Raw genomic sequence first — 26537 nt, 5'->3', positions numbered from 1 at the left:
CTCAATAGCTTAAGAACACTTCAATCATTTATTCTTTTTTTTTTTCTGTTTCAGGGATGTTATTTATTTATTTACTTTAACTTTTATTTTATATTGGAGTATACTTGATTTACTGTGTTGTGTTAGTTTCAGGTGTACAGCAAAGTGATTCATTTATACATATACATATATCCATTCTTTTTCAGATTCCTTTCCCATATAGCTTATTACAGAATATTGAGTAGAGTTCCCTGTGATATGCAGTAGTCCTTATTGATTATCTATTTTATATATAGTAGTGTGTAATACTCCCAAACTCCTAATTTATCCCTCCCTCTCACCTTTTCCCTTTGGTAACCATAAGTTTGTTTTTGAAGTCTGTGAGTCTGTTTTTGCTTTGGAAACAAGTTTGTTTGTATCATTTTTAAGATTAGATTCTAAGTGATATCGTATAATATTTGTCTTTGTCTGACTTACTTCACTTAGCATGGTAATCTCTAGGTCCATTCATGTTGCTGCAAATGGCATTATTTCATTCTTTTTTATGGCTGAGTAATATTCCATTGTATATATGTACCACATCCTCTTTATCCATTCCTCTATCGATGGACATTTAGGTTGCTTCTGAGGAAGTTTACAGCAATACAATCTTACCTCAGGAAACAAGAAAAATCTCAAATAAACAACCTAAACTTACACCTAAAACAGCTAGAGAGAGAAGAACAAACAAAACCCAAAGTCAATCATTTATTCGTGTTCATATTTTCTAGGGTTTTGCTGATCTCAGTTGAGTGGGGCTGGGCTTGGTTGAGTGGTTTTTCTTGTTGAAGCTCTGTGAGTTAACCAGGATGGCTCTTTTCCAGGCTCTGGTCATGGGGGTGGCCCTGCTCCATGTGTCTCTCATCATCCTGGGACCAGGAGTCCAGCCAAGGCATGCTCTTCTCTTGGCTATGGCAGGGGGACAAGAGGCCAAGTGGAAACATGCAAGGCCTCCATGACCTATGCTAGGAATTGGTACCCTGTCACGTTCACCTCATTCAATCTGTCAAAGCAAGTGACATGGCCAAACCCAAAGTCAAGGGGTGGGGAGTCAAGGGGAGGGGGTGGTGGGTGGATAGGGGGTGTTTCAAACTCACATGTCAAAGCATGAGGGAGAAATGAAGAATGAGGCCAGTAATGTAGTCCACAGTAATGTTTAATCCTGACATCAACCCTACATGCTAGATATGGTATTATCCCCATTTTACTGATGAGAAGACTGAAGTAGAGGGAGGCCAGACCGAGGTTTCAAAGCTTGTTCTCTTTCTGCCGTACCATGTTCTCTCTGCCTGGTGTTTCCTGGCGCTCCATAAACACACGTTGCATACAGGTTAATCAAAAGCCACAAGTCCAGCTGAAAGTTAAAATAGTTTAACCAAGAGCCTCTTTTCCTGAGCTAAGTTCCAATTTGTCTGCGGTTTCCCTCATGCACTTATTCTGGGTCTCTGTCATTCCCACATGGTGGTACTGTTTAGCATTTAACCGGCTGGGCTGTCTTAGATGTTCGGTCATGCCCTGCTCTCTCTGGAGCAGTCAGACCAGAAGGCACACAGACCAGGGGCCCCCACTGCAGGAGGGGTCCTCTGTCCACTTTTTTTTTGTTTTTTTTTGCCAAAATGACCCTGTTTGCTAGAGGACAATTTCAAGCCTGCTCTGGATGGATCTCTTAATCAAAATGGATTATGCCAACAAAAAGGAATGTATCTTTCTAGGTTAGTCCCAATCAGTTCACTGAACTAGGATAGTCAGAAGTACTCCTCTGTGTCTGTCTACACCAGCTCAGCATCTCCTGGTGGTCTCTGGTGGTGGTCTCACTGAAGGGCTTGTCAGGGTCTGAGGAGGAGATTTTGGAGAGAGGCAGAGCCAGCTGGCTGGGACAGCACTGGTGACTCAGGAGGTGATATTTTCCTCTCTGAGTCACAGAGGAACTCCTTGAAGTACCCGCTGGGAGTCTGTGTTTTGCCAGATGCAGACATTGCGGTTTTCCTGCCAGTGAAGTTGTTTCTCTGCCTACACGGGGTCATCAGCAGGCTGCTCTCAACCTAGATGCCCACAGAAAAGTGAACTGAAGCAAATGGTCCACAAGACAGCTCTTAAGGCTCACATCTCAGCTCAGCTCTGTGAGGGAGAAGCATATGGAAGTCAGGGGATGGAGGTACCTCACACGGTGCCCTGTCTGTTTGGGGACTTCTTGCATGTAACACTATAGCCATTGCCAAAGTTTTGAACGGTTACTTCTGACATCCTGGCTAGATCCCAGGCAAGTCATCATGTCCTACCTCTTCTGACCCTCTCCAAATCCCTGTGAATGTTGTTCCCTGTGGTGTGTCTGAGGCAGCTCAGTGGATGCCATGTTTCTTACAGGGGCAATGGTGGAGATATCATTTCACAGATGAGCAAAATGCTTGTTTCTTGGGAGAGGGATGAAATGTGATATTGGAAAAATTTCTGAGCGACTTTGAAAATGTTGGTGGATGAATGGGGCTATTGTAATGCCAGTCATCTTTATATACTTATTCCTCACCATTGCTTGTAATAAGCCCTCGGAAGCTGAGGATGAAATTGGTTTCTCAACGATTTCTCTTTTCACCCTGGGTAGCTCCTATAGGATTATTTAGAAGTCCTCAAATCTTTGTCAATATTTTGGTGACATGCTTCTGGGGGAGGACAAATGTGGTCTTATTTCATTGCCAGTGCACTGCCTTCTAGGAGCTGGTTTGATGGAATGGGGGCAGGGAAGGAGGAAGGAAGGAGGGAGGGAAGAAAGGAAACAGCACTTTTTGATGTGGACCAGATACTTGTTCCTTTTATGCCTGTTGTCCCAGTTTAATCTTCCCACAAATCTTTGGGACAGGTGCTTGGATTCCCACTTCACAGATGAGGAAACTGAGATTACATAAATGGAGCTAGACAAAACTCGGGAAAATAACAAGCGTTGGGATTCAAATCTAAGTGTCTCTGAATCCAAACCTGGTCCATGCTTACTCCCACCTGCAGAACACCTGTCCTCCTTACCAGTCTCCCTGGGCAGCGTTTTCCTTCCTTCCATCATTGAAATAACCACAGCTTCGCCCCATCACCTCCCAGACAAATAGCTGCGACTTTCTCTCCATCTCATCTGTGCTTTTCAATATTCCACTCACCAGATTTTCCCTGGACTTAGATTTGGCCTTAAACACACGAAAAATAATGATTTCTCACTGTAGGTGGCCAAAGGCTCTTCTTAACTAGCATCTTCCCAGCCCCTCAGATGGTTCCTTTGGCTGCTTGCAGCCCTTCATTAGTAAAATCTAAATGATGCAGTACAGTTCATGGGCTGAAACAGGGCCACACACAGCAATTTAACCCATAAGGTGGAGTACCTGACCTTGGAGAGCTTTCTGTCTGGGGCAGCATGGGTCCCGAAGCACAGGCCACAGGTAGACAACCAAAAGAAAGAGGCACAAATATGGTTACTAAATAAAACCTTTACACTGTGTTCAGGTGAAGGAGTGAACCAAGTGGAGTTTATTCTGGAAATAAGGTCCCAAAGCTGGTCATTCATATAGCTCTTTGTCTCAAGGGAGTATAACAATACAAGATGGAGTCATTGCATTAGAGAGTGCAGAATAAATTCCCTTGGCAAACTGGCCTTTGACCTGGCTCATTTTTCTACCTACCCCATGTCCAACATCTATCTCCACTTGTTCTCTTATTCTGGATTTTTTATAATAAGAGTACCCAGAGTTCTGATTCCTGAGCTGAATCTCAATGACTGCCAAGGTGGCCCCAGGTATCTCAAACCCTTCTCCTGTGGGTCACCTTTATGGCTGGCACCCTGAGTTCTACTGTCCTCTGTGGGTACAAGCTCTGCCTCTTCCTCCCTCCATGCTGAGACGTCAGTGCTGTCTCTTCCTCTGTCCAGCGTTCTGTTTTTCCCATCTTCCTTCTGATACTCCATTCTTATTTCAGTAGGAGACTTGAGCTGGGGGAAGGTTAGTATTGTTCTGTAAGCCACTAGGAGCCACTGAAGATTTGTGAGCACGAGACTGACTGTCAATGGGGACCTGGAGGTGGTGGGTGGAGTAGGGACCAAATCGGGGACATCATTAACGATGCTATTGTAATAGTCGAGGAAAGACTAGTGAGGGTCCTAAGCCAGGAGGCTGGTGTTGGGAATGCAAAGGAGAGCGGGAATTGTGGACAGAGTTCCCTTCCACTTGGGATTCCTAAGCCCCCCGATGGTAGAAGGGAAGCCCAGCCTTTACACTAAGAATATCCAGATTTTGGCGTTTGTATAAAGCTGCCAGCTGCCATGGAAAGGATCCACAGATGAAAGTTGTATAATTCTGGGCTGTGATGTGGGTAATGAAATAGAAGAACTAAGAAAGGGATCTCAGACAAAGGAAGGAGAGAAAATAACCATAATTATTATAAATGAAAGAAGTGATCTCAGAGTTAGATTAAGAAAATGGGACAAAAAGAGATGATGAAGACTCTTCAAAGGAGAGGACGGGAAGGCAGAGGGACTGTGTGCTTTAGTGGAGCAAAAACTCGTGCTATTCATCTGTCTGTCTCTATGGTTTAGTTGACACTAGAATTACTCTTAGGAAAGAAAATATTTTATTTAGGAAAATATCCTGCTCGGTATAGGAGATGAGATAATGAGGGCATACTTTAGTGACAGTCAAGAGACAAATTTCTCTGCATTATAAATAAGTAGCAAATTGGTGATGGGGTGGGGGCAGTGAGGGGAAAGAGGGGAGCAGAGAGAAGATAGTAGGCGGTGAAAAGAGATAGGAGAGAGTGTCAGGGCATCATGGTATGTTCTGAGGCTTTTAAGAATGGGAATGATGTTACTCAGTGAGAAATGATTTGCATTTCTGAGACATACACCCCCTTTCCCAGGAAATTTGGAAAGTCTGTTACTTCCAATGGGAGTTTTTTTTTAAATCCACAAACACCACCAATGCACTGGATCCCTCATCCAGGTTCATGCTGTGGGGTTCAGGGGGCTGCATGCAAGGGTGAGTGAGGTTATCCATCTGCTGACCTGATTCAGCTACAGGAACTTGAACCTGGAAGGGATGCTGTGATTATAAACTTTTCAGGAACACTCAGAAATCTTGGGAGAGGAACCTGGATTTCTACAGGTCAAGGACTGAAGTTCTAACTGGTCACATCTGGTTCTTAAGGACAGGGAGACCCCAGCTGCATTACCTATCTTGGATTATCTGTTTTCTTTCGGGGTCCAGCTTGCCTGAAAATGTTACACAAGTTTGGATTGACCAATTACTTGATTCAGTGACCTCCACCCAGCTCAGGTGTGAAATTTAGGAATCTCGGAGTCAGCTAGGGAAGCACAAAGTTTGGATCTGATCTTTGTGGGTAAGTGTGTGTCAGGAGGCTGGAACAGCAGGAGATACAACTGTCTAGTGCCCGTGTCCTGGGACTTTCTTCCAGCAACAGTCAGGACAGCTTTCTGGAGATCCGTCCATACTGCCTTGTTCCAGAATGTATAAGCTTTACCCTGAATCAGCGCTGCTCAAAATTTAATGTGCCTCTCAGAGCTACCTGGATGGCTCATTCAGATGGTTTGCTGAGTCCCATCCTCAGGGTCTGAGAATGGGGCCTGACAATATGCCTCTCACAAATTCTGAGTTGCTGCCGCTGCTGGTTTGGGAAGCACACTTGGAGAACAGCTGTTCTCAACCAGCATTTCTCAAACTTTAATGTGCATGGGAATCCTCTGGAGATCTTGTTAAAAAGCAGGTCTGTGGTGGGTCCTGATAATTTGCATATTGACAGACTCCCAGGAGATGCTGATGCTCTTCAAGTAAGGACCACTCTTTGAGTAGCATTGCCCCTCGTCAAGCTGCCTTTAGCCTCTGACTGGCTGCAGGTCAAGGCTTCCTATCCATCTAGGAATAAATACCTCCACTCCCTGCCCAGTTGACTCCACCCCATGTCCCTGTTAGGAGCCTAGCTGCCCAATCAGCTGTTGGGACACCTGTTCCCATCCACAGCGCTAGAGGGACAGTTAAGCCTTGTCAGGCTCCAGTCTTGCTGGCTGCTGCACAGTTGCAGCCAGACGTCTGCTCTCTCTCGCTCCCCAGGGCCTGCTCTGCCCTCGCCAGTCTGGCAGTGGCCACCTCCAGTACCAGGAACCAGCCGTTCCTTTGTCCTTGAAACCAGCCCTGCTCGGCTTCTCTCTGGCTTTCCCACTGTCCTGGTCACTCCCGAATGACTCCAGCCTCCAAAACGGGCCTGCCACAGCTGCTCTGGTGAAAGGGCGGGAGGAACAGGGAGGTGATTCAAATAAGGAGAAGCTGCAAAGATAGAAACATAGGGGAGAAGGAAAGAGGAACGGGGGTTCATGCGTGCCTCATATGAGTTTTGTTATTTGTAGGATTGGAATAACAAGGACTAATAAGCTAATAAGCACCATGATGGATTTAGGGAGGGTTTCTTGTAGGGTGAGGTCGTGGGAAGGGAAATGGTTTGGGGTTCAGGACACCCAAGTTCTAGTGCTTATTCTGATGGTAGTCAAGAGCCCCCTGGCCTCACTGTTCTCATTTATCAAAAGAGAGGGTTGTATGAAACCAAATTGGAGGCACCACATATCACAAAATGTCATTTATTATGAGGATTAAATAGGGAGGCTGGGAAAGCCCTAGGCTTTGGAATCAGAAAGACCTGAATTTATTTATTTATTTATTTATTTAATTTATTTTCAATTTTTAAATTGAAGTATAGTTGATTACAATGTTGTGTTAATTTCTGCGATACAGCAAAGTGATTCAGTTATACATACATATACATTCTTTTTTAGACTCTTTTCCATTATGGTTTATCACAGGATATTGACTATAGTTCTCTGTGCTATACAGCAGGACTATGTTGTTTACCCATTCTATATATAAAAGGTCATATCTGCTAACCCCCAGCCTCCCATTGCATCCTTCCCCTAACCCACTCCTCCTTGGCAACCACCAGTCTGTTCTCTTATGGAGAAAGACCTGAATTTAAATCCCTGCTTGTCCTGCTCAATGTCTCAGAGCCACTGGACACATCTCAGTCACTCTAGGTTGCTTCTTTACCAGTGAGGATTAAATGAAATAACAAATAAAAAGAACCTAAAATAGCTGCAGGTATATAGTGAGTGAGCACTCAAGAAAAAGATGCTAATATTACGATAGTCACTAAAAACGTGAAAAACCTGTACCTTTCCACTGTGCTCCATTTTGTTAGACTGAAATGCTTAAACATGTATTACTTTTTTCTCCTGTAGAAACACTTCAATTTTGTGCTTCCCATACTAACCCCTTAGGTAGTCTGTGTTTGCTCAACTCAACCTCCAAGAAAATACATTCCAAAATCTTGCAACAAGAGGGTAACAACAATCAAAGCAGCGTGTTGCCCTACTTAACATGTTTTAGGGAATTATTTAATACTGAATTCCAGGAAAACTGACTGAAACATAATCTGTGCCAACAGCTCCTGTGGGTCCTGTAACCTGAAGGAAATGTTTAAGAACAGGGCAGGTAGTACAGGACAAAATGTTTTTTTATTGTCTGTTTCTCTGAAAATGGTTGTCATGGGATGCTGAACATAGTAGGTGCTCACTCGATGGTTCTTCTTTTTCTTCTCTTTTTTTTTTTTTTTGCAGTACGCAGGCCTCTCCCTGTTGTGGGCTCTCCCATTGCCGAGCACAGGCTCCGGATGCGCAGGCCCAGCGGCCATGGCTCACGGGCCCAGCCGCTCCGCGGCATGCGGGATCCTCCTGGACCGGGGCACGAACCTGCGTCCCCTGCATCGGCAGGCGGACTCTCAACCACTGCACCACCAGGGAAGCCCTCGATGGTTCTTGATTGAAAGAAGGGTGTTCTAGAGACTTAAGTGTTCCACCTGTTCAAGATCACAGTATCTGCTGAAGGTGACTGTTGCCTCCATTGGTAGCCTGATGGTTTGTTTATTTAGTTCTGATTTGGGTCCCCCAGGAAGCAGGTGTTTGGTTTCAAGCAACAGAAACTGAGTCTGGCTAATGTATGTGGCTATCTGGAGTTTACAGGTGCACAGGGAAGGCTGGAGAGTCTGGATTAGTAAACAGTAAGAATCCAGGACTTACCTGACAGGCACTTCCATAGGGATGAATAAACCAAAGGTTTTGAATATTTCTTTTTTTTTTTAATTTATTTTTTTGGCGGCATTGGATCTTCATTGCTGCGCGGGCTTTCTTTAGTTGCGGAGAGCAGGGGCTACTCTTCGTTGCTGTGTGCGGGCTTCTAGTAGTTGTGGCGTGTGGGCTCAGTTGCTCTGCGGCATGTGAGGTCTTCCTGGATCAGGGGTCGAACCTGTGTCCCCTACATTGGCAGGTGGAGTCTTAACCACTGTGCCACCAGGGAAGTCCCTGAATATTTCTTCACTAAAGGAAATAGGCCTGGCATTTCTGAAGGTGCCACTCCCTCAGGCCCAGCCTTCAAATATGATCCCCCTGCCAGGACTCTGATATGAGCAGCTGACAAAGGGACAGTGGCACATCAGAGAGCCAGCCCATATATTACCCCCATGCCCAGCAGTTACTCTGTCCTCCTATTCCTTATGAGATATAACAGACATGAGGACATTCATTCTTGTGAATCATAAGTTCAGTATGCAGCCCAATGTGTGGAGTTGCCTTCAATATTAATCTCTGAGTACTGGTTAGTTAATTTCCTATTAACTACCCAATAGTTAATAAAACCTGGTGCTTTGGTTTTGTTGTTTTGTGCCTAATATGTTTGGGTTTTATGGATAAATGCTTACTTAGCACATTGTATCTACAAAGAACCCCTATGGGCTATAAGATAACCCCAATGGCCAAACAACTTCATCTACCGACAGAATTATTTCTGTGGTGTGCTACACTCATGTCAGAATTTGGCTAGGGAATTGTGGTCTTCCTGTGCTTTATTTCCCCAATTATATTCTGAAATGTGCATAATAGACCCTACATGGTGGGTTTGTTGTATTAAACTGTATACTATGTATATTCATCACGCCTGATGTGGTAGGAATGAATACAAAAGACAAGGATTATAACTTGTCTAGATATAGACAAGTCCTTCTATGACTTTCTCTATCCCCATGTAATAATCAGTGACTAAGACTTTGTTGGCTTATATGACAAAGTTTTGGGCAGGAGGAAGGTGAAAGAAAGGGAGGGTGGCCATATTCCCGGCCCCTCGATCTCTCCACGGTACAGAGCTGAGTCACAGCACTTGAGTCACTGGCACCCTCATTCCCTGTCTGTGATTTTGGTTATCACAGTCCTCCTAACAATTCCCCTGCAGGCTCAGGAGTGACGTGGAATCACTGTTTTTTGTTTTTAAATATTATGAATTATTTTGTGTGAGAATTATAAAGTTGATATTCTTTTTAATAAAAGTCTAATAATTTATTTCTTTCCTTGTATCACTCTGCCTGACACCAAGTCCCCAAAGAGAGAGAGTTAGTTTGTCTGGCCTTGATGATGGCCCCAACCCTTCAGCCAGGGGAGAGGATGTCATCCTCGTTGATGGTTCCAACAAGCAAATTAGGGCAAATTGATGTTCATAAAAGGAATCTGGGTCACAGTTGCCAGGAGTACAAACAGTTGATGATGCAGTGGGTGTGCAAGAATTCCAAATCTCCACTACAGGGTTTGCAGCGTTTACTCCCATAAAAATTATAAAGCCTAATAAAGAAACTACTCCAAAACAGCACTTAAGATTTGGACAAAAAAATATACTAAGAAATAACATAATTTAATCACTTTGTCATATATATATATATATATATATATATATATACACGCACACACACACACAAATATGTATGTATATATATATATACACACACACATAGGTATGTATATATATATATGTATGTATGTATGTAATCATGTATATATATATATATATATATATATATAGAGAGAGAGAGAGAGAGAGAGAGAGAGAGAGACATTCACATGTAACTAGGATTACAGTAGAATATTTTGTATTGACATGATTCGTTAAAGTTACCCATTACTAACAGACACTAATTTGTTGGCATAATTTGTTTGCAGCTCTCACCTTCCTGCCCAGCTCCCTCTCTCTCACCATCTGAGTCAGCCAGTCTGTCTGGCTTCTACCAGGTGCTGTGTGAGGTTCTAACACCAAGATCGAGACCAGGTACCAGTCTTGGTGGTCCTTGTTGCCAGGGAGTCCCAAATTGAGGAAGAGAGACTGACAGGTAAGTGGGTCAGTTTCACTTGGCTGGTGACCTCAAGGACACCAGACTTTGGATTTGGGGTGCAACCTGTGCTAGGACACCAGGCACTGAGGCACTTACTGCATTCCATTCTGCAGGATTCCTAGGTCTTTTCTCATCCCAGATACTTCATTCCCTTCCTTTGTAATCCTGCATCTCCCTTGCGCAAATCCAGTGCAAACTGGCTGGGTCCAATTCAGTGTCATGAGGCCCCTGTCCGCTGGCCAGCTCCTTCCCTGGATGGAGCCAGGACTGCCAGAAGCGAGGCGATGTCTTCCTCCACGCCACCCCCTCTCTCCACCTGCAAGTCTTTGTTAGAGGACTCCAGAAGGCCACCTCCTCACGCCAACTTCTCCGAAAAACTCTCCCTTTCCTCGGAGGGTGGACATTGTCTCTGGTCACTAGGTACTTCTTTATGTCCATCAGTTTATCTGAGACCCACCTAGGAAGCAGCTTGGTCACTGTGCAGTGTAAAAGGGCAAACATTATCTTTGCTCCCTCTTTCTATCTGCTCTTTTTGGAGAGATGCCAACCTGAGGAATGTGAAAAGGATTTTATTTAATTTCATTTCTATTCATTTTCAAGCCTCCAAAGCAGTAGAATTGACTCCTCTGCTTTGGATTAGGCTCAGAAGGATAATATAAGTCTCATTAACTCTGAAAAATTGGGGAAGTATCTTCCAAAGCTCTGCTTTGATCTTGTCGTCTTCCTGCTCTCCCCCCTGCCCAGGGGACAATCCAAACCCTTTCTATTGGCTTTTGAAACCCCACACAGGGAGTGGGCACCCTAGCCAGGTATGCCTCCCATGGTGCATCCTTCTCATCCTCTGTTTGGGCGACACTGGGCTCCACTTCATCCCCCAAACACTCCTCCTCTTGCTCATTCGGGCTGTTACCCAGAATGCATTGCCCTCCCATTCTCACCTCTTCAAATCCCACTCCGTTTTCAGGACTCTGTTCAGAGGTCACTTTTTTTTTTTTTTTTTTTTTGCGGTACGCGGACCTCTCACTGCTGTGGCCTCTCCCGTTGTGGAGCACAGGCTCCGGACGCGCAGGCTCAGCGGCCATGGCTCACAGGCCCAGCCACTCCGCGGCATGTGGGATCTTCCTGGATGGGGCACGAACCCGTGTCCCCTGCATTGGCAGGCGGACTCTGAACCACTGCGCCACCAGGGAAGCCTCAGAGGTCACTTCTGTCGGGAAACCTTCCCAGTTGGAGCGAATCTCTCCTTCCTGTCCCCTTTCACGGTATTTGTGTGTGGCTCTCTCTTACTTTTCCCATTTTAACTTTCATTCTGGATAACCTGCCAATTTTCCTCACTACATCCCAATTTTAATTTAGGTGACCAGACACTCAAGACAAGGAAATTCTGGGTTGGGGGGTTGCATTCAAAATCCCCCTCGGCATTACCTCCCTCATCCCGTCGATCAGCAAGTCTGCTATGTTACCTGTGAAATGTTTCTTGAGCACCTCCCTTCCTCTCTGTTGTGATGTTCAGGGCTTAGGCCCTCATCACTGCTCCCAGAGGTCACTGCAATGGCTTTCCACCTGCGTTCCCTGCTGTGACCTGCTGGGCTTAAATCCACTGTCCACACAGTTGTGTGTTTCTCTCCCCTGTTAGTCCAGCAGCTTCCTCAGTAGCAACCACATCGTGGTTATGAAGACCTGGTGCCTATTAGATGCTTAATAAACACTGAGTGAATGAAGGATGAATAAGTGATGTAGTTATTGGGATTGGGGAGGGGGTGCCAACCAGCTCGGATGGGAGGATGCTACGTGATCATGGGTCCTTGACTTGCACAAACATCCTGCCTTCCCTCCCGGACCCCGTTTTACTCATCTGTAAAATGACAGTGATGATCTTGTTTCTGAGATCCAATCATGGATCCAATTTACCCCCGATTCATTTACATCTGTCTCACAGTTAAGCAAACACCTTAAGTTAGAGTGATCTGAGGGGTACCTTGCAAGAGATCACCCTTCCCTATGAAAGAATGTTTTCCTTCTTATTTCAGCTTGTTCCTTATGTCTCTTGTGAAGTGGACATGGACTATTGCTGGTGGGGCAGAATACAAGGGAAAAGCTTTCTAATCTGGTGTGTGACTCTCTCTCCCTTTCATCACCTGGCTGGGGCTCTCAGGCTCTATGATTCAGATTCAAGTTAAAGAGTGTCTGAAAAATCTGCTTAGACACAAAAATCAATCAAAGAAAAGGAGGAAAGACTGAGGGCTACAAATTACATAATTCAGGTGGTGAGTACACATGGCTCCCTCCTTTAAAGACTGTGGAAGGTGGAAATCTGAAGTGTTAATTCAACAGTTGAAGGAAACGACAATAATGATTATGCCAGGAAATTTCTCCCTGTGTAATGGTTGGGAAAATGTGCTCAGATCACAGATATAAAAGTTATATACTTGAACTTTTTTATGCCTAAGACCCTTCCTGAATTCAAATATTCTGTCCTCTTGCTTCCAGAAGTACATTTAATAGTCAGTTCAGTTGGGATAATATGGTCATTGCATGAACAGGTCTTGGAAAGTTTTGATAAATTCATACCAGGTTTCTCTTGCTTACAAGAATAAAATAAGTATAATATTAATAATAATGCCTGGGACTTCTTAAATTCCTCCTATAAACATATTTCCAGTTTCCTAATGGAAAAATCTCTGCTTGAAGGCTATCAATTATTCCAAGCTCCAAAGCCATAATTTTCCTGGAAAACAGAATCCTCTTACTTGGGATCCCATTTCTTTCTGTGTTGCATCTAAATGAGACTGGGCCATCTGAGCAGTGAGTAGCACTGGAGGAATATTGGCTGTTGGTTAAGGTGAAACCATATAAAAATTGTTAAAGTGTGTTTGGACAAAGGGAATTGAGCTATGCATTGTTCACCTAATTATATCTGCCGGGGAAGTAAAGTGAGAGCACTGCTGTTTGGAACAGAGTAACAGGGCAGACCAGGGGCTGCATGAGAAACTCTTATGGAAAGAGCATGAGTGTCATATGTGGGGCTGACCCTTGAGAAGGTAGGTGGGGGTGGGAGCCTGCAGTCTATGTGTTTACTGTTTTGCAAGCTCTCTTATCTTCATTCCCTTTAGCCATTTTGTAACTCTAGCTTCTCTGTTGCCTGTTACGGTATCTTTCTTTCATTAACCAATATCTCCCCTTACCATCTTACTAATGACTATGTCATGGAGAATACTGAATAATCCATATGACGCCATACTATCCCTGCCCAAGTTGGAATGGGTGGAGAGGTTGAGGATCAGGGCAAATGAGTTGATGGAAGAAAGTCAATGTTTCTGATCAGGAGGGTGGATCCATGGAGCCAGAATGTTGGGGGTCGGTGGGATGGACAGTGTCAGGCATCTATCAGGAGATGGGAAGTCAGAAAATGACTGAGGTCAGGGTAGTGTCCAGGTTAGGAACATGCCTAAGCAACTGCCCCCTAGTGGTCAGGAGGTCAGGAGATAGCTAGGAGGTTAAGGATCCCCAAGTGGGCCATCCAGAGACACAGTCTTGATGAGGTAGAGTGGGGCTCACAAGTCATTCATTGTCACAATAGTGGAAGAATCAATGCTTATCAATTTTTCAATAAATTGAACTAGATTCAAGATTATGTCTCTATGAAAACTTACTGACTTATGTTCTGATGTACATTCTTGAACTGGAAAAAAATGGTCAGGGGTACAGAGAACACATCAGGAGCCACAGGGACTATCTTACAACAGCCACTTCCCACAATGAAATTTCTTCTAATAGCTGCAACAATAAAATATTGGGTAGCATTTTACTTCCACACATTTTTTTTATGAGTTCATCAAAATTTGAGGGGCATGTTGTATATGGAAATAACAAATGTCGGGTGTGCAGCTGAAGGGAAAATGTTGAGAACTGCCAATTCAGTGTCCTGAACTGTGGCAGTGGAGGCAGACTGGGAGGCAGCAGGTGCTTCTGCTCTTGGCTTTCAGAATTTTGGAGTTCAACATTGGTTGATATCTGGGTCATAGACCAGTCAGGAAGGTCAACTACTGCACCACTGCCTTCTATTCCAGAACATACATCTCTCACCCTTGTCACTCTTTCATGTTGTAGACACACCTGGTTTCTGGGTTCTGTCATGTCTTCCTTCACTGTGGTCTGACGTTTTCTCTTCGCTGCCCCTTGTCCCTAAGCCTCCCACTTGAGGCCAAGTCTGGAGCCTGGCCATCCCTTTCTTCCAGTAGTTTCTCTCCTGGCAGCCACTCCCGATTCCAATCCACCCTCCACTCTGCCACTCTGCTAATCTTCCTGAACTGTCTCTGGCTTCCTGATGCTTCCCTGTTGGAAAAATTCAGCAAAACACGGTGAGATGGAAAAAGCCCCCACCAGGTACATCCCTGGTTTCTCACCCCTTTGCCTTCATCTTGCTGTGCCACTGAGCAAGGTGTCTCCTGTTCTGGGACCCCAGTGTTCTCCTCCATGATATGAAGTGATGCCATTAGCAGAATGTTACGAACCTTGATTCCTCTGCTTAAAAGCTCTCCAAATCTGCCCCACTGACAATTTTAATACAATATTGCCTGCAATGTTTTAGACACCTTTATGTGTTCATCAGAGAAATTTTGGAAACGTAGATGAGCACAGGGAAAACAATGAAGGTCTTTGTAGTTAGAAAGGAAATGCTTGCTTTCAAACTAGGACAGGACACCATCTCTTTGTGCAAACCTCTTCCCCTCTTCTACCTTCAACTCCATTTTAGCCCTTTCGCTCTCCCCTTTGGCCTCTTGGAGGATGGTAACATTATGGGAGACTGCGTAATAAAATATGGTGGTTAGAGAAACAGGCTTTTGAATCAGAGAGGTCTGGGTGATGCCTAATTTCTTCGTGGCCTAGCTGACCCTTGGTGACAATGTTTCTAAGTGTCTTTTACTCCTTTGTAAAAGGGAGATAATAATAGTATCTTTCTCAAAGCCTGGTGAGGAATTTACCATATGGCATGGCACATAGTAAAAGCTAAATAAGTGTTAGCTCTGAATAAGCTCAAGCTTTCTCTTTATGCATCTTTTTCTAGTCTGCTTCACAGACCTGCCACTGACCTTACAGGGATTACTACGCTGTTGGACCTTAGGTTTTTACCTAACCCTGGGCCTTTTTTCCTGGCCAGCCAAATGCAGACATCTTCAGTGGTGAACCCTGCTTCTATTTCTTTTCTCTTCTTAAGGAAACCAGACAAAATGCTCGCCCAATAATATTTTTGGAGCAATGAAATGTTAACACCAATTAGATGATGCTATGGCATTCTCCCAGCCATAACTAAAATCGTGGTGAAATTGTTCTTCCCAGGCTTTACCTCTTTGCCCGCTACTCTGCAGATACTTTATCTTGATAGACATCCTCTGACACCTGAGGAGCCCTGAGATTTGGGATTTGGTGACTCTTGAATTGGCTACCTGAAATGTCAGAGTTACCCCAGGCTCTCTCCCTTGGGGCCAGGAGATGTTTTCATCCTTCCAGCTCATGGTGAGTTTGAGGCTCAGGAATGGAGATGCTGCCCTCAGAGAAGCTGGGGAGAGGTGATTTTGCAGTGTTGTCTGTGAGTTTATTTGCTGTCCATCGTTTGTCATGGCCACATGAGGGTATGATGGGCACTTTCACTGCCCTCAGCACATTGTGGGGAGATCTGTCCCCATGGGTTTTAATTTTGGAGGAAAACCTCAACATCACACGTAAGGTGGAAAAGTTTTATTTATCATACCTGCTATGATAAACAAATTCGAACTAATGTTTGTATAGAGGGTATCTATTTGGGGACTGATACTGGAAGAAAGCATCCTCTACCCCCTCCCAGTGTGTCGAACGGACAGGGAAGAGGCTGCAACAGGAGTGGCTCGGTCTGTTTTTAACTCTGCCAGCTGAGGTTCTTACCCTAAAGGGAGGGGGTGGGCAAGGTGAGGGTTCATGTGTCAGGAATGGGAGGGGAGGTTCTGGACCTACATTCTGCAGCAGCAGCCTGAGCTCCACATTTTCTTTGCATCAGAGAAGCCTCCTCATTGGCTGTCTGCCTAACGATCAAAATCTCCCCATGGAGATTTTCTCTTCCACGTGCCCTTCATTTGGGTGTCCAGGCGGAAGTTGACCCCAGGCTCATCAGAACTGGAGCTGCCTCCGACTCCTATCTGGTTCTCCGACTGCACAGTTCCGCTCCACTCGGGAGGTTGGAGGGTGCCGTGCATTCATTCCATCTCATCAGATGCGCTCTAGTTTGGGGGCCCATCCATCGCCCCACCTTGCTATGTGGAACCCAGAGCTCTCCAAATGCCCAGATCGCAGCTATGACTGCGTATTTTCAACACTGCTCTGTGTGTACCGAAAATCCAGGGAGGGAAGCTACACAGAAAGCTTTGGAGAGTAACCAGAATGCACATGGAATCATTCATGTTTGAGGAGGGGATGGCGAGACTTTTGCTCAGGGTCTGAGCAGAACAGAACCAAGGGATACAAGGGATCTGGTCTCTTAGAGACCCCTCCAACTTTGTAAGGTTCTAAATCTAATTCAGAGTGAGAATGGGAAGGGGCAGGCTGACCGGGTAGAGATCTGCTCCTGTTTATTAGAAAGAACCGAAATGCAGTATCATGTATGTGGAAGGAATTGTTCTCAGATCACAGTGGTCTCGTCCCATCAGGCAGGGGAATGGGGCGCTGGGAGGCTCTGTAAGGCCTGGGGTTGCTGGGACAGGGGGGTGGCCTGGGGGTGGGCACACCAGGGCTGACTCAAGGCTGGTGTTGCGAACAGATGTGGGCTCTGAGACACTGACACTTATTCTAGCCTCCTTCACTGGAAGGTCCGAGGCCACCTGCCTACCCATGTCCTTTAGGGCTCAGCTCATGAGGCTGAGTTTCCAGGGAAGTTATCCGAGATGGCTCTTGGCCACTGGTTTAACTCAACACTGCAGGGACGGCCACTATTCATCTTTATACAATGTTCTCTTCATCCTTAACACCCCTCCAGTCCTCCTGGGTGCCACTTACAAGGTTTTCATGATCCTGTTAGATAAGACATTCATTTCCTTTCCTGACCCCCTCTTATCTGGATCATTGGATTTCCTTGCCCATAGAGAATTGTCTTGGGGTGAATGCTTGTGTCTGTTGCCTGAATGCACTACTGTCATAGACTTGGTGCGGGATGTGAGGGGCAGATTTATTTCCTTTGATATTTTGCATCAGCGGTACTGGCGTTATACAACAAAGGAAATCTTAGAGAAGTGCTATCAGGGGAGCTTATACAAAGACACCCCCGGAATTCTGATATGTCCTCACTGAGTTGCAGTGCAGCAGTGAGGCACCATCACGGGTCGCCGAGGTGAAGCACAGGGTGGGGGAATGTTGTTTAACCATCTCTGGGGTTAACTGGGTGTAAGACCAGCCATGCATCACCCCAGATGCCTCTAGGACATGCTGCCACTGTATTTATCCCTCACGGTGTTCTCAGAGGCACAAGAACTCCAGTATCCAAATGAACATGAAGGTGGCCCAGGGCATGGATATTTTTGCTGTGAGAGTAGGAAGGCTTGAACTGAGGTCTCAGGTGTCTTGAGGTGTCAGTTCCTGCCTCTCAAGTGATTAAACATTACTTTTCACGGCTTGTATATTTTTGCATAATCCTCATAATATAGGGGTCAGTATAATATCCTATAATCCTTATAATGTGTGACAGGTACAATTAGCCTTACTTCCTACATTCGGAAACCAAGACTCAGAACAGAAAAGTGACTTTCTCAAGTCACAAACTTCATGCTGGCAGAGTCTTGGGCATGAGTTTCTATTTCCTGATTCTCAGGTACATGCTGTTTTTGCTAGACTCAAAGTAGTAAAGAACTGAGACTCTTTATTTGGAAGTAATGAGGGATTCCAAAAATAGCCTTAGCGGTGCTTAACAGATTGGAAAGACCAAAGGAACTGAAGCCAAAGAAGACTGAGAGAGGTGAGCTGTTTCATTGTATAAATTTTCATTAACTTAGTTAATAACAATTGATGCTGCCTTTATATGTGTCTATATATTAATTAAAAATACTTGCGATTTGATACAAGGTCAAAAATGACTCATTGAATTGTTTCTCAAATTGTGCTGACCTCAAATAAGAATCTCATGGTGATCATGATTTTGTAAAATTGATTAGATAAAAAGAAATGTATCCAAGTGTCAAAGGATACATTAGGAATGGTTGCTAATGAGCTCGATGTCTCAGAGCTGCCTGGCTGGGGGCACAGTAGGTGCTAAATGAGTGATGATGGAAGGCTCGGTTGGCCTTCCATCCCAGGGAGCATGATGCTTTAATGTGTGAGCTAAGATGAAATTCTAAAAATGTATCAGCCTATAAATTTAAAGGCTCATCTGGAAAAATTTCAAACTTACAAAAGGTTAAGAGAAGTGTATAGTAAATCCCTACATATCCTTCCTCAGCTTCAAGACATCAATATCCTGTTATTTTCATTTTCTATCCCTTTAACAAACACACACACATACACATTCTTTTTTGGCTGGAGAGCTATACAGGAAATTCTAAGCATCGTAACACTCACCTGTGAATTTATCTGTATGTATCTTCAATAGAAAAAGACTTAAAAATATATATATACATATATACATATATATATATATATACATATATATATATATAACTAGAATATCATCTCCACAAAAATAACAATTATCCTATCACTTAACCTGTGAATATATATGTATGTATCTTCAATAGACAAAGATTTAAAAAAAATAACCACAATATCATCATCACAACAAAAATAACAATCATTCCTTAATATCATAGAATACCTCTTTCGTGTTTAAGGCTCCATGATTGTATCAAAATGCTCTGATTCTTTTTTTAATAAATTTATTTATTGTATTTATTTATTTTTGGCTGCGTTGGGTCTTCATCGCTGTGCATGGGTTTCTCTTTGCGGTGGCTTCTCTTGTTGCAGAGCACAGGCTCTAGGCACGTGGGCTTCAGTAGTTGTGGCACGTGGGATCAGTAGTTGTGGTGCATGGTCTTAGTTGCTCCGTGGAATGTGGGATCTTCCCGGACTAGGGCTCGAACCCATGTCCCCTGCATTGGCAGGCAGACTCCCAACCACTGAGCCACCAGGGAAGTCCCAAAATGCTTTGATTCTTTTGGTTCGATTATTCCAATTAGATTTCAAACAATGTCTTCACACTGCATTTCGTTGGTCCAGCTCTTATATCTCTTTCAATTTATAATAGTTTCTCCTTCTAAGAAAAAGAGTTAGGTCTAGAGGCTTGAGTAGATTTAGCTACTTTAACAAAAAATACTGTGGACTTCCCTGGTGATGCAGTGGTGAAGAATCCACCTGCCAATGCAGGGGACACACGTCCAATCCCTGGTCTGGGAAGATACCACATGCTGCAGAGCAACTAAGCCTGTGTGCTCTAGAGCCCATGAGCCACAACTACTGAGCTCGCATGCCACAACTACTGAAGCCCATGCACCTAGAGCCTGTGCTCCACAACAAGAGAAGCCACCACAATGAGAAGCCCATGCACCACAATGAAGAGTAGCCCCTGCTCTCCACAACTATAGAAAGCCTGCATGTAGTAACGAAGACCCAACGCAGCCAAAAATAAATAAGTAAAATAAATAAATTTATATAAAAAATACCGCATAGGTAAAATTTTGCACTTTCTTTAACCTACAACATTTTGAAAAAATTCTATGTTTCATTAGTATGCATTGATACCAGGTCCTAATTCTGGGGCAAGATTGATCATGTGAGGAATGTTTTGGGAAGATGACATGGAGACATGGTCTTTTATCATACCTGATGGGTCAGACTTGTGGAAATCACAGCCACCCAGGACATGGCTGCTGGGAAAGGGGAGTAGACTACTATCCAGTATCCACCAGACATAACAGTCATAAAGTCTCTCAGAAAGGATTTTAGGGCAGAGGAGAGGCCCTAATTCAGGGCCTATTTTCTCTTGCTTTACACACAGTTCTAAGAAGTTGCATTTTATTTTGGCAACCCACAGTAAATATGAAATGGAAAATTTAAAAGAGCAGGTAGTCCAGAAACATGAAAAGAGCTGGATGACAGCTACATGATCAAGGAGAAAACAGAAGAACTAGAGAAGGCACAGAATCCAGGATAAATTGATATAGAGGCCAAGAAAGTTCGTCTTCCTTTTAGTGGGTACATCATGCTTGTCTGTTTACTTGCATTGTCTATGTTAACTGTCACACTAACCTTCTGAGGTAGGCACTATTATGTTCTGTATTTCACAGATAAAAAACATATTCAGAAATATTCCTCAAGTTACCCAACTGGGAAGAAAATCCCAAGGAGCACTGTCTCATTGCTCTGTGATCAAGTACAAGGTGTGCATAGGTATGCCCGTGACCCTGAGAGAAGAAAAATTGAGGCCCTGTCTCTCTTGGTTAAGCAGGCAAGAAACCACATGATGTGTTTTGAAATGTACTGACCTCCCCACAAAATGGGAAAAATAAAATGTTTGTAATCACTTTAAACAGCTTCAGGTTTCTGGAAAATTTATACACACGGAAGTCCAGATATAAATGTTTAGAACTTGGCACTCCAAAAATTTATACAAATCAGAAACACAGAGATGTTATACCAGTAGTTAAATTCATGGATCAGTTTATCTTGAAGTGTTACCTGGTAACATTTCAGTGATATTGATGTTGTCAGTTTTCTCTGTCAGCCTGGACTTTTCCTGTGGTTTTCTAGAATTTTCAGTGAGGCATTTGACTGCCAGAGCCAGTAAGCTCTACTTGAGAATCTAATTTTGTCTCTTCTCCTCTGTAACTCAAGATTGGATTAGTTAGGACTGGGATTCCCCATCACACCCTGTAGATGATGGTGACTATTAAAGAAACGATCTCTGCAGGGGTTTTTTCTTGCAAAAAATAACATGATGGGAGCTTTTAGTTTGCACACATTCTACATGAGGTACATCTTAACCAACTCTTACTGAAGATCAGGAATCTGGGGGAGGTAAATACTTCATCAACAGAAATGATACCTTGGACGTCACCCCAGCATCATGTCAACTGTCTGGGACTCAGTCTTCTAGAGCCCAACCTGAGAGTCAGGACACAGAGAATTCAGTTTTGAGGTCATCCTCGGGCACATCCAGCACCATCTGGGGCAACTTAATGAAGGGACAAAACCCTCCCAATTCATAGTCCCTAGGCCTTCAGTAAATAATTTTTGGTGTTCATAGTGATGATTCTGAATGAGCAAGCCATGTTAATAGGGAAATGATTAAGAGAAACAAAAAACCTTGGTTACTTAAAGAACTTACCTTCAGGGACTTCCCTGGTGGTCCAGTGGTTAAGACTCCGCCCTTCCAATGCAGAGGGTGCGGGTTCGATCCCTGGTGGGGGAACTAAGATCCCACATGCCGCGTGGTGTGGACAAAAACAAAACAAAACAAAAAACCTTGCCTTCAGCTCTCTGGACAACTTAACAATCCACCAATGATTCATTTCCTGACCATCCCAGCTAACCAAAGTTTTATGCTATGGTGCTTTAAAAAAAAAAGCATCTTTTGTTTCACCAGCAGAGAAATTCTGAACTAGTCTCACCTGCCATGACATTTCTTCTGTGCTTTTGACAATTTTCACAGCATATGGATTCTTCATTTCATTCTCAGACACATCAGTTAATTAGCTAATTTGGGTTTTGATTCACACGTATTAAACACCATCATTTTTGAGCACACAAAAACCCCCTTATGTGACATAAATGGCATTATGTCCAAAAGAATGGTGTTAGATTATCTTTTGCTTTGGAGGAAAAGACAGTAATTAATTTGATATATATTTTTTCATTTTCAGACTTTAATGCCATTTTCACCACTGAAGGAAAGGTGAATGACCGTGGCCAGTCACTGCTCCTGGTTTTTGTGACCCTGACATTGTATGAGAGGAGTTTGGGGAAATGAAATGGAATAAAAGGGCCTCAGTTGAATACATGGGTAAGTAGTGTTCTTAAGACTTCAACAAAATCTAAAAGAGTTTGCAATTCACACAGCTTTTCTGCCAAGAGGGATATTTTGAATAGTTGGCGGAATGAGGAATTAAATGTGGATTATTCTGGAAAAGACTGGAATTTAATACAACATTTGAACAGGTTAAATTTGTAACAATAAAATACCAGGGGGAGAATGAGACCATTTAATTTCCAGCACACAGAAGACACATAACGGTTCTAGAAAGGATGAACGCAGCATAGGCTGCTGTTTCAGGCTTCTGTGTTCATTTTCAAAAGCAGCCTGGGAAATTCCTGCCATTCTTTGGAATTCGAGGCAGTGGCAAAGCTATGGTCAGATGTGATGGATTACGCAGCCAATTTGCTTGAAGTTTGTGGTTCACTAATCCAGCTCTTTGAATTTCAAAGAACCGAGGTGATGGCATTTGGGATGTACATCACAGAAAATTAATGGGGTTCCTTGGTCAGAAGTGAGAACTAAGACAATGTGACAGGGAAAATGGGGACTGCTGTTACTAATGGCTGGGGAGTGGGACTCCTGGTTTCCAATGGGAAAGCCTGCCTAGACATTCAGGGCCTCTCCCCGCCCCGATCCCCCTTGTAGGCTCCGAGGGAGCCCTCTTTGTGGGTCAGCCTTGCCAAGAATGAGAAAACACAAAGCACTACTTATTCAGGTGGTTCCCAAGAATTCAGCAGCATCAGAAGCAGTTAAAAGGTTTAGTCTAATTCACTACAGTGGAACTGACTGGTTCCTCCTGTCTCCAGTTCCACAGCCTACCACCCCGTCTGGGTCACGGTGGCAGTGCTGGTGGGAGCCCGACCCATCAGGGTGCTGTGCTGACATTGGATGCTTCCCACGGTGGACTGGACTTTGAAGCCTGAGGAGGAGTGGCAGAAAGGAGACTGAATAACTGCCCAAGAGGCAGGCTGGGAACGTGGGCCAGGAGGGGGTCTCGGGAAAGAATCCAATGAAATTAGTGAATGGGTAGTGAATGACTTGCGCTCAGCCAAGCTGGGTGCTAGGTACTATCACAGTTCATAGGATCATTACAGCAACTGTCTGTGATAGCAATAGAAATATAGCCACTGGCGCAAAGTGGTTGCTCAACAATTTCATTTTTTTGAATAAAAGCAAAAAAAGAAAAAAAAAAAGCCCAACAAAACCCCCAAAACCTAAACACTCCCAAAACTGTTCAGCTGGGTGATAATATTGTCCTTCCTTTTCAAATGAGAAAACTGCAATTCAGAGACTCGCTCAGATAGTAAGAGAATTCTATTCTTTGTACTTTGTAAGCTGCAAAAATACGCTTCAAATGTTAGCTTTCATTACTGTGTCATGGAATATGCCCATTTCCTTAAAGCCTCTGCCTCTGGAAGTGTCTGAAACATCATAGCAATTCAATAGCTATTTGCTGATTGAATGACTCATTGACCATTGGGCAAGAGGGGCTGATGGTATCTTAATTGGATTGTCATCTCACAGGAAAAGAGATGAGGATTTCCACACACATATACCATCCACTGTGCAGGGTGAGTTTCCAACACTGTGTAAGAAAGTGGAAGCTAGATATCTATTAAGAAAGACGAGGTGAAATTTTTCAGGATGATTTTCGAAATCCTAACTCTGGCTTAGAACCCCTTGAAAACTCCATTAGGAATCAAAATGTACTAGTATTTTTATTGGGTAACAATATAATCTGAAAGAGTGAAAAATGTTCTGTTTGACAGTGCAGGTTGGGATTCTATTTCATATTAATGGTCAAATCTAATATGGATAGTAGCTTTTGTTGCCTATATGTTTATTAACATTTGAGGGCAATTTGAACTTGATAGCATGTTTCATTGCTTCCTCAAACAGTAATTACTCTTTATTGTAAATACATTTATGATATTACACATATATTTCAAGACATACTAAAAGTAAATTCGTTTAAAAAAATCTGAACTGCTTTGTGCATTCTTATTTCTAGCCTTTACTTCCACTTAGAGTCTGATAGTCTTGGACGTAGCCGCTACAAGTTGGTCAATAAATTGCAGCTTTTAGAATCCAGGGAGAGTAAGCTTAAAAGAGAACTCCAGGATTCTGTGTTCATTCACTCCTGGTGCCATTTCTTCTGGGAGAAAACCCAGATTTTCTCTGTCCATTTTAGATTCTTATTTCCTGATTGGAGTTGGGGGTCCTCACGAGCACTGATAGGGTAGAAACTCAGCTGTAGGTAGAAAGTCTCTGTATGTTTTCAACAACAACAACAAAAAATTTAACATGGTAAACTTCGATCAGTACAAAATATAGAGAGAATAGTTAAAACATTTTTCTTAAGTTGAAGTATCGTTGATTTACAATGTTCTGTTAATCTCTGCTATAGAGGGAATAGTTTTTTGAACCCCATACACCCTTACCCAGATCTAACAATTATCACCATTTTGCCCATCTTGTTTTAATCTCTTTCCCCCATTTATTTGTTCTGCATTATTTTAAAACAAATCCCATATCATTTCACCTGTAAGTAGTTCAACATAAATCTCTAACTGTTAAGGACTTTTAAAAAACTGCCTTGCAATTATCACACCCAAAACAATTAACAATGGTTCCCTTCATACCATCTAATACCCATATTAACTTTTCCCTGATTGTCTTAAATATGTCCTTTGTGGTTGGTTGGTTTGAATCAGGATCAATCACTGAATGTTTTTCCTGAAGCACAGACACCTCCCTAGGGCTACCTCCGGTGTCTTTCTACGTTGGGAGACTAAAACTAAGGTAACAAAGGTAAACTTGGGATCTAAGGCATTATGGCTCTATCTGCTAGTTGCGGCCGAGTGGAGGGAGAGTTAACTAGAAAGGACTAACCTGGCCTCTTGGGCTGTGTTGGGACAGGGCACCTGAATGGACCGGTCACAATCCCCAAGGGGCAGAGTGGTCTCATTCCTAATTCTAGAAGTGGACTGTGCCAGGTCATGCCATCCTGTGGCTGCAAAGGCAGCAGTGGAATCCTCTAGAGCCTAGTGGGAAATAGCAGTCATTCCAGGAGAGTCACCATAAGAAGACAACAAAATGTCAGGTCTTGTGGGTTGGGGAGGATGGCCCCAGGACCCCAGCCCAATTAGGAGTATTTGTTGGAAGTAGAATAGCAGGCAAAAAATGAAACAGAAGGGACTGGGTTGGAGATGGTGGGTTTATCCCGTGTTGGAGAGAAGAAAGAGTGTGACTGGTTCCACAGCTCTCTGAGGACACTAGCTATCAAGTGTGTTTGGAAACAAGACTATTTGGTTCATAGAGTAGGAGCCCAACAGTGGGACCTGGCCACTGGATGCCAGTTCGGGAAACAGGGCTTCATTTCATGTCCCACTGGGGGAAGGAGAAGTAGACAGGAGGCAGCCGTGCATACCCTGCCCATGCTGAGATTGGTCTGGGAGCATGTGTGAGCCTCAGCACAAGCAGGACAGAGCACACAGGTGGAGTTCACAGAAGGTGGCATTTGGTACAGAAATACGTTTTCCAAATGACATGTTACTAATCTGAAAGAATTAGAACTTGTCTCCTCAGATACATTAAGAGATTTTGTCCATATTACTGATAATATAAGTAACATCACTAAGTGTAGAAATAATGAAAACCGGATACAGAGTGAAGTAAGTCAGAAAGAGAAAAACAAATACCATATGCTAACACATATATCTGGAACCTAAAAAAAAAAAAAAAGGTTCTGAAGAACCTAGGGGCAGGACAGGAATAAAGACGCAGACGTAGAGAATGGACTTGAGGACACGGGGAGGGGGAAGGGTAGGCTGGGATGAAGTGAGAGAGTGGCATGGACATATATACACTATCAAATGTAAAATAGATAGTTAGTGGGAAGCAGCCATAGCACAGGGAGATCATCTCGGTGCTTTGTGACCACTTAGAGAGGTGGGATAGGGAGGGTGGGCGGGAGACACAAGAGGGAGGGGATATGGGGATATATGTATATGTATAGCTGATTCACTTTGTTATAAAGCAGAAACTAACACATCATTGTAAAGCAATTATACTGCAATAAAGAAAAATAGTTCTAAAGTAGCAAAGGAAAAAAAACTGGCATTTGAATAGTATTTCATAGTTCTCAAAACATTTTCACAAACAATAATTCTTTCATCTTCACAAAAACCCTGTCCATTTAAAATTGGCTGATATTTACTGAGTTTTGACTATATGCCATAATCTGTGCTGGCTGATTTTTATATCTTGCGTGAGCCTCTCCACCTATCCCTTT

The 26537-nt window shown here is 43.5% G+C and overlaps 1 long non-coding RNA gene across 1 annotated transcript; it reads right to left on the bottom strand.

Annotated features, from left to right (window-relative positions):
- Positions 1-672: 672 nt before the first annotated feature.
- Positions 673-21786, bottom strand: LOC309801986. The gene is made up of 3 exons (XR_014293702.1): positions 21596-21786; positions 6072-6326; positions 673-887 (listed from the first exon to the last, which is right to left on the bottom strand). It is a non-coding gene; the product is annotated as an uncharacterized lncRNA (long non-coding RNA).
- Positions 21787-26537: the final 4751 nt, after the last annotated feature.

Source organism: Mesoplodon mirus (genome assembly GCF_964341445.2).
Source record: "Mesoplodon mirus genome assembly, chromosome: 4".
Classification (NCBI taxonomy): domain Eukaryota; kingdom Metazoa; phylum Chordata; class Mammalia; order Artiodactyla; family Ziphiidae; genus Mesoplodon; species Mesoplodon mirus.
This window is presented reverse-complemented; position numbering and strand designations above follow the sequence as displayed.